A 16,503-nucleotide genomic window follows, 5' to 3' on the forward strand; every position below is an offset into this window, starting at 1 on the left:
GAATCTGTGAACTAAGGTGTTGGTCTATTAGGTTATGTTGTGGCAATCCTCGGGTTGGGGGATTTGTGTTCATACTGGAGTGCAAAATTGAACTTTTCTTGTCCATCTTCCATTGGTTTTAAAGCCATCAGGTGCTCAGTTTAGAAAAAATAGAAAAGAAGAGGAGGAGAAACGAGCAAAAGATACAGGTAAGCAGATGTATCATTGGATAATGGCAGGTCATCCTGAAACAATCAGAATACTTTATTACTAAGGAAATTATGTGGATTACAGTTGCTCCAAAACGAAATGGTAAAAATAGTAACAGTAACAGACTAAACTCCAAACAATACATTATGTTACAGATTTAAATATTAATTAGTCAATGTCAATTGTTGATTTGCCCTGTTCTCATTGTATGACGAATTATGATGACTGTTTGCCGTTTGCATACAACACATACTCTCTCTCTCTTCATATGTGTGTGTGTGTGTGTTTCTCTGGTGAAATTCAGTATGGTTCTGACAGTTTTATGTTAATGTACAATGCTTAATATGTTTTATATGTATGTGTGTGTATGTGTGTTGGGGGGGGGGGGGGGGGGGGGGGCCGCCAGAGGGAGTGTTCGCCCGGGGCGCCAAACAGGCTAGGACCGCCACTGCCTCTATGTGTCTCTCTCACTTACTCAGTGTGCTTGGCTCCATGCTGCAGTGGCTCCTCCGGATCCATAGAGGGCACTGTGCTGCAGGCAGGGTCTGACAAGCGCAGTGTAGGGGTTTTGTTCCCAGAGCTCCTTGGTGCGCTGTCCACTTCAGCACCACAAAGCCGAGCGGAGGCAGCGGGCTAGCTAACACGGGTGGGACTGAAGATACGGCTTAACATCAGCACCAGCGCCAACCCGAGTCCCAGATACAGAAAATACTGAAAATTAGCCAGCGATATTCGACAGAAACACCGACAGCAACGAGTCAAGCGACTACAAAAAAGGTAAGAGTTTTCGAAGAAGCTCAAATAAGATCAAGTTGGTGGATAATAACGGGCATCCCAGAAGAAAAACGCGCTCCCCATCCCTTCCTGCTTCATAAATACTGCATGACCTTATTAAGGCTGTGTTTACGTTAGCTTCCAGTCCTGTTTGCACAGCATGTATTCGCCTTATTGCGAGTTTATTAGACACAAAGAGGGACACTTCAGTGGTATAAAGCTGTAGGGTGACCGTATGGGCAGCCTCTCCTCGCTTTGCAGATGGTGCTGTTTTATAACTCGTCGATTTCCGCCCGCTTGCTACCCTGTGACCAGCTGCTGTTTCCTTTTTATTCCCCTCTGTCCTGGCTGCGGGACATTTAATATCTCCGCTACCGTTTTGTGAACCAAGTGGCGTGTTATGTGGCTAAACCGCCTCCGGTGTACCGCTGTTCATTTGCGGAATTAGCCAAGACTGACACAGCAGCAAATTCATCTGTCAAGCTCTGGTTGCATATGTGCATTTGGGTTAAAGGAAATATGTGTAAGCGTGTATAGTTTACTAGTGAATACTTAAAGCTTTCCTATGGGACACCTTATCAGTGATTGTGAATACTTTATGAAAGATATCTATCTATCTATCTATCTATCTATCTATCTATCTATCTATCTATCTATCTATCTATCTATCTATCTATAGCACTGTAAAACTAACGTGTATTGCTGTGCTATATGTGTGCAAATGAACTGTGTGGTAGGAAAGACCTAGAGAAGAATCAGAGTTGAAGCAGATCCCATAGGGATTAGTGTTTGTTTGTTTTTTTTTGTTTTTTTTATTAAAAAAAACAAACATGTTTTTAAAGCATTTATATAATATAAAAGTCGGTATTGTGAATATCATCATACATTTTAATGTATGATGGCTTCATCACCTTTTCCAGGTGATGTCAAATCCCCCTGTGTAATGGAGCAAATGTCATAACGGTTCTTCTTCATAATAGTGATATATGTTTAAATATTACAGAGTGAATACAGCATAATATACGCTCACTGAAATCCCTTCTGTGATAGTCTGGTTACTGTTGCGGAATTTCCCCCTCCTGCTTCTTTAATCCATGAAATTGAAATGTTATAATGTGACACTGGAAATGAGCCAAAGACTTGGTGGTTCCAGCTTTAAATGGTTGTAAATTCTATATTTTACAACTGCTTGTCAGACAAAAGCATCTCTCTGAAGATGTCCCCTTGGGCTTTGGAAAAATGTCACAGACATCTTTCTGTGCTTGCTAAACCAAACAATTAAATAATTAAGGAATATGATCTAATGGCAAAAACCTACAATCCATCATACTGCTGCTTAATTATATTGCGATATGCAGCTCCTGGGCAAAACTCACAAATCCCTCTGCTCTCCGTGACCACATAGCAAATCACTGTTTGCCTCAGTCCTTATGAAAACCCCATGAATCAGTAATCAGTGCTCTCTTCGTGATCGGGCAATAAGAAAAAGCCAGCAGGAGTCGAGTGAGTGACAGGACATTGGCGGTGCTGACCTGATACTCTGTTACATAGGACTTGGAGCGGCGCCTTGCTGGCCTGGCCAAACGAAAATACTGACTGAATCTCTGAAAGCAGGAGGCTTCCATTTTGCCACAGCGCTGCCATCGGTGAGATAGGCCCAGGTGAGGTAAGAGGCTGATAGAGGGATTAGCTAGTATTAGGATGTGGATGCTCATAGTGGTGTGAGAGAAATGTCACTCACTCCCACTCTATCTTCCCCTGCCGTCTCTCTCTCTGGCTCCTCTGGCTCCACAAAGCATCTGTCTCCTGCTTGCTCTGCATTCACATTGATCCTAGATGAGCAGTGATACCCCACCGCCATCGTCCCCACCTACCCTCTCTCCGCCAGCACCACAACCACTCTGCAGCATCTCAGTGGTTCTCCTCACTGTCCCTCATCGCCACATGCCGCTTCATGCCTCCCTGCACTCTCCTCTCATGGAGACACACACACACACACACACATGCCTGCTGCTGTCCTGATTCCTCCTCCTCTTTCTGCTCTCCTAATATACTTAGATTGAGTAAAAAGGAATACTATGTGAAGCAAACAGAAATAATATTAAAAGATTATGGGAAATACTGAACTATCCCAAGTATTTCATTTGTAATGACCATGAAGAATACAATATGGATGTTGTGGCAAATAGTCTCAATGAATTCTTTGTAACTGCTGGACCAAATTTAGCCAGAACAATCACTTATCCTGGGAAAGCACAGGAAAAATCGGACACACTGATTGATAGAAATCCATATTCTATGTTTCTCACAGCCGTTGATGAAAATGAAGTTTTTGAAATTGTCAAAAAATGTAAAAATCAGAAATCTTTGGATTGTAATGATATTGATATGATAGTGGTTAAAAGAGTCATTGAGGCTATTATAAAACCGTTTACATACATCTGTAATTTATCATTTCAAACTGGTCAATTTCCAGATAGAATGAAAATAGCAAAAGTTATACCTCTCTACAAATCTGGCAACAAACACTATTTCACAAACTACAGGCCTGTCTCTTTACTACCTCAATTCTCAAAAATTCTTGAAAAACTGTTTAAAAACCGACTGGAAAAATTTATAGATAAGCATAAACTACTCACCGAGAGTCAGTACGGATTCAGATCAAGCAGATCAACATCATTGGCACTATTAGATTCAATAGAATACATCACAAATTCCATAGACAAAAAGCAATATGTGGCTGGGTTATTCATAGACTTGACAAAGGTATTTGACACAATAGATCATGATATATTAATAAGAAAACTGTAACGTTATGGTGTCAGAGCGGTAGTTTTAGATTGGGTCCGGAGTTATTTAAGTGATAGGAAGCAGTTTGTGAAATTAAATGGTGGTTGCTCCTTATGTATGGACATTGCTTGTGGTGTACCCCAAGGGTCAGTTTTGGGTCCAAAATTCTTCAACTTGTACATTAACGACATCTGTAAAATGTCCAAAGTATTAAAAATGGTTCTCTTTGTGGATGATACAAACATTTTTTGCTCTGGTGATGATCTGCAGAGTTTTTGGGAGGATATGACTAATGAAATAAGTAAAGTGAAGTTCTGGCTTGATAAAAACAAATTATCATTAAATTTGAATAATTCAGTCAGTGAAAATAAATTTTTGGGGGTAATAATAGATGAAAAACTTAACTGGAGAGCTCACGTAAGATATATTCATTCCAAAGTATCATGAAGCATTGCAGTACTAAACAAGGCAAAACAGGTATTAGACAGGACATCACTTCATATTCTCTACTGTTCACTGGTTTCACCATACTTAAGCTATTATGCAGAGGTCTGGGGCAATAACTATAAAACCACATTACATTCACTTTTTACTCTTCAAAAAAAAAGCAATTCGAATCATCCACAATGCAGGTTATAGGGAATATACAAACTCACTATTTTTGCAGTCTGAAATATTGAAAATTGACGATCTAGTGAAATTCCAAACAGCACAAATTCTATTCAAAGCAAAAAATAAAGAACTGCCAGGTAATATTCAGAGTATGTTTTTTTTTTTAAAGAAGGAAGCTATAATTTAAGGCAGCGGTCCCCAACCCCCGGGCCTCGGACCGGTACCGGTCCGTGAGTCGTTTGGTACCAGGCCGCGAGAGTTGAGGCTCAGGTGTGAAATGTATAGTTTTCAGGGTTTTTATCGGTTTTCAGCGTTATTTTGTTATTGTAAATCATATATAAATCATATAAGGCTCACATGATTTACTCATGAAAGTGGCCACTTTCTCATTACTTTCATATATTTTTTTAGTAAGTATACAAAACATACAAGTTTCATTGTATAATTTTTCAAGGGATCTTATATGTGTTTTCACTCTTGTATGCTTTTCATACAAGTTTCATATAAGACAGATAAAAACCTTATAAGATTTATATATATCTTTTCCATATGGGTTTCAACATGCAAATTAATCAGAACGGCAGCTATATTGAAATGTATTCATTTTTTTGTGTAGTATTTTTTTTCTCTCTCTTATTTTCTTTTCTAAATGTACCTGTATATTGTTTACATCAGGGGTGCTCACACTTTTTCCGCATGTGAGCTACTTATAAAATGACCAAGTCAAAATGATCTACCCACTACAAAAATCCAAAACATATACTTATTTATAAATATATTGAGGATTCTTTATATCTACAATGTATATACATGCATAACCGCAATATCCAATATTTCACAACACAATTAACTATGTAAATTTTTTGTCATTACCTGAGTTTACTCTGATGACTTGCACTGAATTGAATCAGCCAGGGATGCATAGTCCGGACAGTAGCTGCTGACGGCCAGGTTTAAGAGAAAAAACCGAGAGCTAAAAATTGGAGTTAACTCGCTGACTAGCTTGTCAGTTTTACTACACTTCGCGCCGCTGTTTGCGCATGCGCAGCGACCTAAGCGTCAGAAAAAAATCTGATGTCATCTGACTGGCTTCCCTGTATCAATCAAGTGACGGGATGGATGATAGGCTGGCATCTATTTTTTTAATGCCATGCGATCTACCAATACTACCTTTGCGATCGACTGGTCGATCGCGATCGACGTATTGAGCACCCCTGGTTTACATGTTTGAAAGAAATTACCAATCAATCAATCAATCAATCAATCAATCAATCAATCAATCAATCAATCAATCAATCAATCAATCAATCAATCAATCTCCCAAAGAGCCAAAACTCTGAGAGTAGAAACAGGGTAGGGTAAGTAGCATTGAAGCAAAACAACCAGACTTTGTCTCACGCAGTCATCTGATGATATTTATAAAGAGACTTAAAGCACAACTGGAGGCATGGCAAATAATTTTTAGTCAGAAGAAGCAGGAAAAATCAGCCCGATACATCACTCTCCGATTCTCCTTGAATCTGCTTATCCTACTTCAGTTGGCCGATAAGGGCCTGGCGGTGTGACTGCAGGTGGTAACGCTTAATGTTTTATTTAAAAGCCTTGTCAGGCTTAGTTACTGTCTTAAATCTGAATCCACTTATTTGTAGCTAAAGAGTTCACTTTCACTGCCTCACTATGTGGGCATGGTGAATGCTAAGACACCTCTTTAAAAAAAACTTCTGTTTTCTTCTGAGCACGTGAAGCTAGCTTACATAATCTGTAAAGTTGTGATGAAATGAGCGGGAGATCAAATGGTGGAAAAATTAGACCCCCCCACCATATCACCACTTATCACAAAGATATCATAGGCAGCTCATTACTCAGAAGAGGCTTAAATGGTGTAATTACATGACACCGCATTGGTTTTCATTCCATCACTATCTTCATTCACTGTGTATTGACCCTTCTCACTATTCTGGAGCTTTCCATTTTCCCCTTAGTGTGTTCATAATGACAAGCTGTAAAGATGCAACAGATGTGTGAACAAAGCAAATAAAGTGCTGGTAACAAATTGAATCCCTGCTATTATCCCTCTTTAGAGTAACTAAGACAATGCACAAATCTAACAAAAGTACCAGACAGCCATGGCTTGAAGTAAACGCTGCATAATTTGAGATGTAAAACTGGAAGGAAGAAGTTTTTGCCACACAGAAAATCTGCACGTGAATTTGGAATGGTTTAATTTTATTCTGATTACTTAATTAAAGTAGAGCAGCACAGTGCACAGCGCAGTGTGTAAAGCGCTTTGAGTGCTCAGATGAGTAGAAAAGCGCTATATAAGAACCAGTCCATTTACCACTTTTACTTAGAACGAGGCTAGTTGGTAAATTACTACTTGCAAAGAGGGGAGGTTTCGTATGGTGACCAGCATACACAAGCGGAATCCTTACATCAAGCAACAATGCTCACGTGGCCGCATGGATACTGTTTGAAGACAGGCTTGAAAAGCTGAAACCTTTTATTTGTGTAATGATTACAGAAACTCTATATGTGTGTCCATCAGCCTGTCTGTCCAACTGTGCTCCATAGTGATTAATCCAGTCCACTTTACATTTGCTATCAGTGGCTCCCCTTAACTGACTGCTGTTTGTGTGTGTAAAGGTGTGGAGCACAGACACACACACACACACACACACACACACACACACACACACACACACACACACACACACACAAGGATTCCCAAACCTCTTAACCCAAAGTTTCACATTACATCCTAAATTGGTCCATTGTACTCATTGTATCAGTCTTGTTATACCCAAAAAGTGACGTTACCACAGCTCCATAGTGTTTATACCCACACAGGGCACAAGTATTGGCTACAGTATGATAGGTGTCACCAGGTAGATAGGTGCCTGCTTGAAATGGGGTAAGTCGATAGCGTGGGTTTTCAGGCAACTCACAATCTTACAGGTTGATACAGACAAAACAGTTTGTATGAAAAATAAATTATACATTTGACTTCTTCTTGTGTTTGAAGAAGAATCTGATACGATAGCCAGTATACGCTACTCTGGCTGCAGTCCTTGAAAGGCTATCATCGACTTGATGCGGTGTGTTGTTGCCATCATGAAAGCCTGCAGTAGCCCACTGGTAAGCAGAATGCAATGCCTTCCTCACTTCTGTTAAGGTTACCTGAGATTAATTCTCCCTCGTAAGCAAATCCCCTCTCCCGCCCTCTGGCCTCGCAGCAGGGCCTATGCCACGGCGCTCAGGTTGACAAAATAGCATGCCGCTCTTCCCACGTTAAAAGCACATCCATTTTTAATCCTCCCCCTCTGAGTACACACACACCCAAACAGATACATTATCTCCCTGTCTGTGTGACTGATTCTTCCAGGAGTTTGCGTTTGATATTTTGTCTCTTTCTCTTTACAATGTTGCAGCAGAGCCCATGTACGATCATGTGCAGTTTGTTTTGTATATTTCCAATGCTACTCTCTATGGGAGATTGTATTATTTTTGTTCCATTCTGCTTCCTCTAAGGTAGCTCACACTGCATCCACAACAAATATTGGAGAAGGCTTGTGCAGATATAGAGTGTGACTCACACTGACAACAAAATCAGAATGGGAATCTCTTGTGTATTGCTGAAGATGTCGAGGTTAGGCTTACGGCATCAGTTTGCAGTTCTTTCTCTTGTAATGTTCTCTTAAAATCACAATTGACATTGAGAAGTGATTAAGTTTTCCTTACAGTGGTTTGGATTCAAAATCAGTATGTCTGCAATGTAACTCCGGGTTTGAGGTCAGCCTCCCACTTGGAAGATCAAGAGAACACCTGCTTCATCTTCCTGATCAAAGAGAACTTAGCCCCAGATTCATCCTCATCAAGAAGCAAAAAAACACTGGATAAAATTTAGATCAAGGAGTAAAATCTGAATCTGAATAATTCAATCCAGGCTTCTTTTTTTCTGTGAAAATTGAGGGGGGGGGGTATTTCTAATGAACTTGGTCCCTTGCGGAGTGATAACTGCTGAATAAGAGAATGTTTTATTTATTAGTTTCCATCTGAAGTATTACTAATAAATTTAGAATTTAGAAATTAGCAGGATTATTATCCATAAGAATCAGTGGATTCTTTTGCACCAGATTTTGAGAGCTGGCATGTACATGTCAGCATTTGTGTGAGAGACACAGAGAGATGTGATAAAACAGGCACATGAAACTGGATTATTGAAGTCAATACGGTTGTGAAAAATTGCCACACTCTTTTCGATTCGGGCCCGTTTGAGGCTGTCACACGCTTACTGTTCAAAGGGCACTATGTGACTGCTTGTTAGCCATCTTTGGGCTCTCTGTGTGTGAACTCTGTGTGTGTGTGTGTGTGTGTGTGTGTGTGTGTGTGTGTGTGTGTGTGTGTGTGTGTGTGTGTGTGTGTGTGTGTGTGTGTCCCCTAGGGATCCCCTTCCTCTATTCCACTGACTTCAGAGCTGCTTTGAAGTTCCTTCTCAGAGGAGAGGTGAAGGGGAGAGAAGTGAGGGGGGAGAGCCTGACACAAAAGATGGGCACTGGGATGGGAGAGTAGTTAAAAATGCTTAATTTTTATTTCTGCACTCGCTCTGCTCGTCGCTGAGCCCTTTATTCCTTTCGTAATTTGAGAATGATGTCATTGTCCACATGGCGCTCTTTGTATGACAAACTAGAACTGTGTTGCAGAGGCGAGTGCAAAACCAGAACTCAGTTAGAAAGCGAGTAAAGCCAGGGGACACTGTGTTAGGAATTTACAGCATATTAGGGTGGTCATGTAGCTGCACTCAGTCAGCCGATGAATAATGGAGGGGATCAGTGTCTAGTTCCGTCAGGTGATCCTGGTGTATTTTTCAGGAGCACTGTATGTGTTTATGTGTGTGTTTGTGTGTGTGGGTGGGGGTGATGGTGAGAAGAATGGAAAGAGGCGCAGTGAGAGCAGCTGCTGCTCTCCCAGCACACCCTCCACACAAAACCATCTGCCATGCTGACTCCAGAGAACACACACACACACACACGCACACACACACACACACACACACACACACACACACACACACACACACACACACCAAACCTTCTTATTGTCTTCACTAAACACAAACTACACATACAAAGAAAAGTACACTCTATTATTTTATTATTGTAGATCAGATTCATTTCAGATTCTTTTTATTATGATTTTTTTTACTATTACTATTTTACAAACTCACTATTTCTTGCACAGCGTATGCATAGTGTAGATGACAAAGAAAGATTTCCTAGTTATCCTCCGATGCGTGAAAAATATTGACTGAACTTTGAACATGTAAATTAGCACACCAAAGCTACACCTCAGCTATTTAGCTCTGCTACATGTCACCCAATTCAAAACACACACACACACTGTAAATATGCTGTTGATGATGATGCTTTACTGCACACAGCCCATGCAGTGACAGCATGTAATTGTTTGTATTTCTTAGTGTTCCTTAGCAGGCTCACTAAACCCAACCTCTGTGATAGATAATGTAGATAACACATAAGTGCGAGTGGGAGAAATTATCCTCTCAGCAGCCCATCCAGTGCTGTCATAATCCTGAGTGGGTAAATCGGTGGAGAGGATCGGGCAAAGATAAGATGATGACTCAGGGAGAAGCCATCACTTGAGGAAATGAGACAGAGCCTCAATAATGGCTCGTTTGGCAAATTGCTAACCTCTGTGTCTCACCCATTAAAAATCAGTATTTACAAGGGTAAACTAATAAACCCCCCACTAGACCCAGCTTGTGGTTCATATAGTTTATTTACATAATATTGTATCCTGGTAATAATTATTTGCATCGTGTACAGGCCTTTTTAATAAACACGAGTTTAATTGCTCTGGAGAAACAGCATTATGAGCGTGTGCAATGAGTGACAGTGGTTTACTGTGAGTGAAAGCAGCAGACCGCAGCGGATAACAAAATGTCATCAGCGCTGAGCTGCACAGCGTGGCAGACTTCCATTTATTTACCCCAGAGAGACAAGAAAAAGGCCAAGGACATGGAGGAATAAAAGCAGGAAAAGGTGATGCTGCGAGCAAAAACTGTACTGAAAAGATGAATGCAGGCTCTGACCTTTCCTATCTTTTCGTTCAGAGCATACTGGGAATTCATATTGATGCTGCTTGCTGCAGTCACCGTGCTGCTTTCGCTATTTAGAGCAGGTCACACCTAAAAAAACTGTGTTTCCTTTATCCTTGGCTTATAGCTGGTGTACACTGTTAGAAGTGAATAGTAGATTGACCTCAGTGTAAAATGAGCCCCAGCTCAGTTTAGAGCTGGTCATAGTGGTGTGTGTTAACTGCATATTCACTGCAGCTCATAAGAATACTCGTCTATATAGCTGTAATGGGGGAGGGGTGAATCACTCTTTGATTATGTGAAACTGTGTGTATGTGTCTAAGGTAAGACTAAAACTAAGTAACTTTTTTTAGAAATCAATCCTGTTTCTCCCTCCAAGTGAGAAAACACTTGCACCTGCACCCGCACCTGCGCACTACCTAAAGAGGTTGGATACTGTCTACCATTGTGCTTTACATTTTATTACTAGCTATGGAAATCATGAACATCATTGTTCTTTGTATGCTGCTGGTAAATGTCCATCTTTGTATATATGCAGACTTTCCCATTGGTTGGTCTTTATCTATAAATCTCTCCTTGGGCTGGTTCCCTCTTATTTATGTGTTTATATGTGTAAAAACCACAACCAATACATTCTCACAATATCATACAAATGATTGTCCCAAAAATCAGAACAGAATTAGGGAAAAAGGCTTTTAAATATGCTGCCCCTGCTTCCTGCAGAACTGAAATGATCAGAATTGGTTACCATGGGGGAGTTTAAGTCCATCTTAAAGGAACAAGAGAATAACTCTTTTACTCAGTGTGATTGTTTTCAATGTCGCTCTCAATTGATCTGTTATTGTATAGTTTTCACATGTTTGTACGGGATATTGTATTTGTTTTAAATGTTATGTACTTATGTGGTACATGTATTTTGACTTTTGTTGCCATGATGCCAGGTCTCTCTTGGGAATTAGATTTTATTTTTTTTTGTGTCCCTTTTGGATCTTTAGCCATCAGAATTGTTGTCTTAAGGCCAAGAAAGATGCCAAGCGGATTTATTTTACCAAGTGGATCATCATGGCCTTGCCATATTGGTCCATTTGATTGACCTTTATTATAATTATGAATTTATTTTATTTTCGGTTGCTACAAACGGGAGAGACATGACTGGGGGATAGGACAGGGAGAAAGAATGAAAGAAAGAGGGAGAGAAAGAAAACCAAAGGGGAGAAGAGACGGTGAGAAAGGGGGGAAGAAAGAAAAAAAACAAACAAAACACCTGAATCACCTGTATGGAGAAAAAAAAACAGAAGAGAAAGCAAACAACAAAGAGCAACATAATAAAAAAACAGCACCATCACAATAAACTAGCTAGCAGTAGATAACAGTAGATACTAAATATTAAACGATATTGTGCAGCACGCAAGATAGACAGCGCACAATGTGCTTTGAGGCAGCAGCCAAGAAGGTGTAGTCCGCGTCTGTGAACACCTGTGTGCATACCTGTGTGGATCAGCATGCTTGTATTCCAAAGGTTTCTCCATGTAACGATCTGCTAGGGAGTGTGGGGAGCCATAGCCCCGTCCACCAGGGTATGAAGCAGGTATGGAGGAGATCCAGGCCCCAGATATCCAGAGGCCCCAGAGTACAAGGACCCAAGGAGGACCACCAAAGGGGGGGGGGACCGTGCCACCCTCCTGGGAAGAGCTGAGTAGAGCCCCAAACAGAGGTCACCCCGCAGTTACGGAGCAGAGGCCAGAGGGGGTTGCAGTGGCGTGCCCGCGGGCTCTGCCGGCAGCCAGCTGTGCCAGAGAGGACCGAGCTTCAGGCCCAGAGGCCAGAGGGCATCCCACCCCCCCGGAAGGAGCCCAGCCGGGCCACAGGCGCCCGGCCCCGCCAATCGGCCACCAGGAGTGAGCCGGTACATACATGAGCGCCCAGCCCCAGACGACAAGGACCACCAACACACCAACGTCTGAGGGCATCAGCCACCGGCAGGGAGTGTGGTGAGGGGAGTTAGGCCTCCGTACTTTAGAGGGCCTGAGAGGTTGAGTCTAAGACCCAACCTGACATATAGACACAGACGAACAGGCACACGCGGACACAAACGTGCATTCCCAATCCATATGCACAACCAAATACTCGGCACTCACCCAACGTGTAGACTAGGGCTGCCACGATTAGTCGAATAGTCACGATTACGTCGACTATCAAAATCGTCAACGACTGATTTAATAGTCGACGCGTCGTTTGAAGCTTTGTAAGATCACAAAAGACGCAGGAATAAGTAGTAGGATTTAAGAGTGTAATAACGGACTGAAACAGAAGATGGCAGCACTGCATGTACAAGGATACCAGCTGCCGTTAAACCCCAAAGAAGAAGAAGCTGTGTCCCAGAATTCATAGCGCAGCCCAGCTCAGTTTCCAACAATGGCGGCAGCTAGTTAGTTTTAATATTACTCTTATTATTCTTTCTGGGTCACAAAATAAAAGTTTAACATATTTTCAGGCGAGAATGTAGCTGTGTAAACCTCAAATATCTGCTCAGTTTATCAAGACACCACATACTTTCAAAAGCGCTCCGACGTTTTCGGAGACGTCTGTTACCCACTAGCTCAATAGCTAGCCGGGGGCTAGGCTCACTAGAGCCGTGAGAACACCGGACTCCGGCAAATCGTTTTCAAACCCACCGCCGTCTTTTGCTACTCAGGTTAAACATGATATATAAGTCACTTAGATAACTTAAAATTTTATTGTTTGGCTTTTTTTTTTAGTATTTTATTTGTTCCTGAGTAAATCGGTTTGGCTGAGATTAAAGTTATAGTTTTTACACAGCTGAATAAATGTCAAGCAGACAGCTGATTATCAGAAGTGTGAGATGCTCGAGAATTTACTCCGGTGTCCTGTTATATTTTAGATAGCAAGGAGTTTATTAAACTTCACCGAGACAATCTGCAAATTTCATTCAAATTTAATAAACTATCATCTTGTCTTTATTTTTAGTTAGCACATACCTTAAACACTTAAAGCTGTAAGCTAATGATAGTTATATAAGAGCAGATGCTGCTGGTGCAATAAGCTGTACGTTTTACTCCAATGGATGATGATCTGATTAGTCAACTAATCACAAAAATAATCGGTGACTAGTCGACTATCAAAATAATCGTTTGTGGCAGCCCTAGTGTAGACAGACACAAATAGACACTGCACAGACAGTCGCACTCCCCAAACATACTCTATATCCCAGGTCCAGGTACCCCCGCCCTCAGAGGGGCAAGCCGCACCTAGACCCAGGAGATGTAACCCTTCTCTCTGGGGTGGAGGCAAGCGGATCACCTCCTTATCTGCAGTAGCAGGGAGGCCCCGCATCCCAGACCCCAGTCTGACGGCCAGCACCTCCTCCCAGCCCCCCAGCCCTGACGGCTAACAGAACCTGGGTGAGTGAAGACCTCAAACCTCCCTACGCCCGCTCATATGTAGTGTTGCTGTGTGCTGTTCTAAAGTGCATTTAAAACTCAGGACAGCATGGTACTTGCTTCCTCTCAGAGAGCAGCACGGCTCCTCCCGAAAACCCTTAGTGCCTAAATGCATTTAAAATTGAGGGTAGGGCACCAGCGCCAGAGGTGGGTTGGAGTACACCGACCATCCTCTGGATGCTGTAAAACGTGCCCACCCCCAAGGCCCTATATGTATGTGTTATGTGAGAGTGTGAGTAATGTGGATGTCTAGGTTGCAGAATAAAATTGAGGCACAGGCGGCCAGAAGGGGACAGAGGGGGAGTGCCTCTCCTGCACTCTGGTGACATACCTGCACCCCAAGCCCTGCGTGTGTGGTTGGGTGTGGTAGAGCGGGAATAGGGAGGCAGCTGAGGATGGGGAGGGAAGAAAGGGAGGGGCAAGCGGCCCCTCCCTGGGGCCAGCTCCCCCACTGACCCCAGTAGGCACCCCCACACTCCGGAACCCACCAGGGCAAGGGGGCCCAGGCCCATCCGGACCGGGGCCCGCAGCAGCAGCACCGCCCAGCCCCACAGAGTCCGGGGCAGCCCACCCGACTCCACCCCAGAGAAAACTGCACCCACCCCATCATCCAATCATCTCCCAAACTACACAAGACAATAGACACCCAGTTTGAGTTCACTCTCCACCGCTCCTATATCTCTCCCCCCACCTGCAGAGTGAGCTCCTGTATTGAGGAGACCACCTGCAAAGATATAACAACCTCCCCACCAGTTAGAGAGCCCCCTAGTTGGGCCGATGCACCAGAGGTCCCCTGCACTGGGGCTGAGCCCCCCTGCACCCACCCGCCCACTGCTCCGGCGACACAACAGCCAGGACCAGAGCCCCCAAGGCCCAGCCAGCACCCCAGACCGGGGGGCGGAGCACCCCCACACCCCCAAGCCGCCACGCCCGTCCCGGACCCTCCCAGGGGCAGCCAGGCTACCAGGCCAGTAACCAACGTCCGCCAGCACAGACCCTCCCCCATCTCCGCTGTACGCAGCCACAAGGAAAACACCATCTAAGAGCCCCCAGAGTTCCTAACCAGGTCATGGCCACATCCCCCAGGTTAGGCCCTCTAGGGAAACGTCCCTAGGGACTCCCCAGACGCCCTAAGGCCGTCCCTACCCCCAAATCAACCACAATAGCGAAGGCAGGACCAAACCATGACCCCCCACCCCCACTAGGTGATGAAGCCGATGAAAGGAGCCCAAAGGGATTGATCAAATGTGATGGCAGATGTTGTATCAATTAAATGGTTTCTATATTGGTTAGAATTAAGATTATTTTTATTTTTCCAGTTAATGAGGACCATTTTCTTGGCAATGCATAGGGCCGTAAAAACAACATGGGCTGTGTTTATTTCTGCAGTGACCTCATCCAAGTTGCCCAGCAAGCATACTAAAGGGGAGGCTGGAATGTTACATTTCAGACACTTTGATAAGTCTTCACATATCTCACGCCAAAATTTCTGAACTGGTGGACAGAACCAAAGAGCATGGATGTAATTGTCCGGTGTATTTGCTGTGCAGTGTGAGCAGTTGTTGGAAGGCATGTAGCCCATCGTGAACATCCTATGACCAGTATAGTGCACTCTGTGTAATATTTTGTATTGTATTAATTGCAAACTGGGATTTCTTATCCATTGAAAGGTTTTTAAGCACATCTGAGACCAAAGGTTTGGGTCTAAGTTGATTGATAAATCTGCTTCCCATTTTGCAATCCGGTTGTTCAGTGATGACACGACGAATCCTACTTCCGGGCCTAAAGTAGTCTGCGTTTAATATGGCTTTTGTGTTGTTAACATGTTTAATGTTATGTATTTTCTTCTATTTGATCTCAAAAAGCTCCTAAAACAGTCAGTGATCACTGTTGACCTCCCTCGGCTTTTATTACTGCTAATCATTTATTTAAGATCAGTTTTTAAAACCTTAGGATGTAACTACAGCCCATCCCATGCAGCATGGGATGACTAACCTCGTATTATGGATGGATTATCTCAGTTGTTCTCCTGGCTGAAGTTTGGTCCTTTTACAGCATCCTGCCATGCGATTACATTTGTTCCTGACCACCGAGAACACTCACGTTAACTTTTATCGAGTGGAAAAAACTTAGCTTGTTTATATTATGCTAACATAGCTGTGTCGCTAGCGGTCACGTAGCACATCATTATATACCAGCTAGCCCAACTTCAGTAACCCTACAAACGTCACTGCGTTTTAGTTTTCTGTCTTCATTTATGCTGGAAGTGATAACAGAGCTGTACGTTTTAATTTGTTTCCAAAACCCCGCAGTCAGGACATGCTATATTGTATTTAGATAGAAGCTAGCGAGCTAACTCCCTGCTAACTTCTAACTCCGTTAAATGTCATAAATTCCGTTTTCATGGATGCCTGGATGTTAAACTCAATTGTTGAACCTGGTAGAGCAGAACGCTGATCATTTTATTAAAGATGAAAGACTTTAGACAGTTTTTCAACTCTCAGTAATGCCATAGTGATCGTTTGATATATGGACCTGCAGCGGAGTTTAGGTCCAGACACG

General features: G+C 42.8%; 1 protein-coding gene across 5 annotated transcripts in view; it reads left to right on the forward strand.

Moving 5' to 3' along the window:
* Nucleotides 1-789: 789 nt before the first annotated feature.
* The window catches only part of srrm3 (serine/arginine repetitive matrix 3), a 145,205-nt gene continuing 129,491 nt past the window's right edge, over nucleotides 790-16,503 (forward strand). For 3 of the 5 annotated variants that reach the window (XR_014913515.1, XM_085420027.1, XM_085420031.1), the window contains exons 1-2: nucleotides 790-966; nucleotides 2,515-2,629. The gene's annotated coding sequence lies outside the window, so the exon portion shown is untranslated. The remainder of the gene's footprint in view (nucleotides 967-2,514; nucleotides 2,630-16,503) is intronic. The other 2 variants (XM_085420029.1, XM_085420028.1) reach the window with 2 other exon arrangements.

Source organism: Rhamphochromis longiceps, linkage group LG10 (assembly GCF_057381845.1).
Source record: "Rhamphochromis longiceps isolate RC_006_pf linkage group LG10, R_longiceps_female_GT1.1, whole genome shotgun sequence".
Classification (NCBI taxonomy): Eukaryota; Metazoa; Chordata; class Actinopteri; order Cichliformes; family Cichlidae; genus Rhamphochromis; species Rhamphochromis longiceps.